Genomic DNA, 1,623 nt, shown 5'->3' on the forward strand with positions numbered 1-1,623 from the left:
CTCTCAGCCACCTGGTGATTGGCCCAAAGTCACCCAGCCGGCTTTCATGCCTATGAGTAGGGCTGAGCCACCATTGACGTCCAGAGGGGCAAATGAGGGCCCTTCATGCTCCTTACCCATGTCTTAACGCCAGCTTCACAAACCCCTTCCGGTACTTCAGAGTCACACAGTTTTTCCCAGGGGCACAGTTCAAGGACTCCGCAGCGCCCCCCACCACAATGACGACGGCGTTGCCGGTGCCGTTTTGAGACAGGAGGTAGTCTATGGTGTTGCGATTCACCGGGCAGAGACCTGGACATTAAGAGAGAATAAGAACCTTCAGGGGGAAGAAAAGGGAAATGCAGGCAGTCCTCGACTTACGACCAATTCATTTAGTGACTTATGAACCTTCTTCACACTTACGACCATGTCCTCGACTTATCACCATTCATATAGTGACCGTTTGAAGTTACAGTGCCACTGAAAAAAGTGACTTTGGGCTGCTTTTCAAACTTACGACCATGTCCTCGACTTACAACCAATTCATTTAGTATCTTATGAACCTTCTTCACACTTACGACCATGTCCTCGACTTATAACCATTCATTTAGTGATCGTTTGAAGTTACAGTGCCACTGAAAACAGTGACTTTGGGCTGCTTTTCGAACTTACGACCATATCGTCGACTTACAACCAATTCATTTAGTATCTTATGAACCTTCTTCACACTTACGACCATGTCCTCGACTTATAACCATTCATTTAGTGACCGTTTGAAGTTACAGTGCCACTGAAAAAAGTGACTCTGGGCTGTTTTTCAAACTTACGACCATGTCCTCGACTTACAACCAATTCATTTAGTGACCGCTTGAAGTTTCAACGGTACCGAAAAAAGTGATCCACGACCCTATTTCACACTTACGACCATTGCAACAACACAAAGGTCACATGATCAAACTTTGAACATTTGGCACCTGTCTCCTATTTATGACGGTTGCAGTGTCCCGGGTCATGTAAACGGGTTTTTTTTTGCAACCTTTGGAGCAGCAAAATCAATGGGGAAACAAGATTCACTTAACAACTGGCTTGCTAACTTAACGACTGGAGCAAGAAAGGTTGTAATATGGGGCAAACCTCACATGAATTTTGATCATGCGACCACAGGAAGTGCTCTAATAGTCGTAAGGGTGAAAAACGGTCATCGGTCGCTCTTTTTTTCATTGCGCTCACTTCCAACAGGTCACTAAACGGACTGTTGTAAGTCAAGGACTCGGTGGTATTAAGCGTTTCCCTCCCCTTCTTTAGCTTTTAAAGATCAGCCAAGGATGGTGAGTGCTGCCACCTGCTGCAGCATTAAGGGCATTACATGGCATTTTTCTAAGTTTATTGAGAAAAACAAGATCTCTCAACTGGAACTCAACTGAAGATGTTACCTAGTTGGGTAATGAAACGATTGAAAGGAAACAACCAAGCTCAGAGAGGAACAAGGATCATACAGCCACTGTTGTTGTCCTCTTCCTCCTCCTCTTCTCTGCAAACCTCATTCCCTACTAGCACTGGTGATATTACCTAGTTGGATAATGAAATGTCTCCAAGAAAAGGGAAGGAGAGAAGAAAGGAGGGAAGGAAGGAGGGAAGGAGAGA

Source organism: Thamnophis elegans, unplaced genomic scaffold, assembly GCF_009769535.1.
Source record: "Thamnophis elegans isolate rThaEle1 unplaced genomic scaffold, rThaEle1.pri scaffold_228_arrow_ctg1, whole genome shotgun sequence".
Classification (NCBI taxonomy): domain Eukaryota; kingdom Metazoa; phylum Chordata; class Lepidosauria; order Squamata; family Colubridae; genus Thamnophis; species Thamnophis elegans.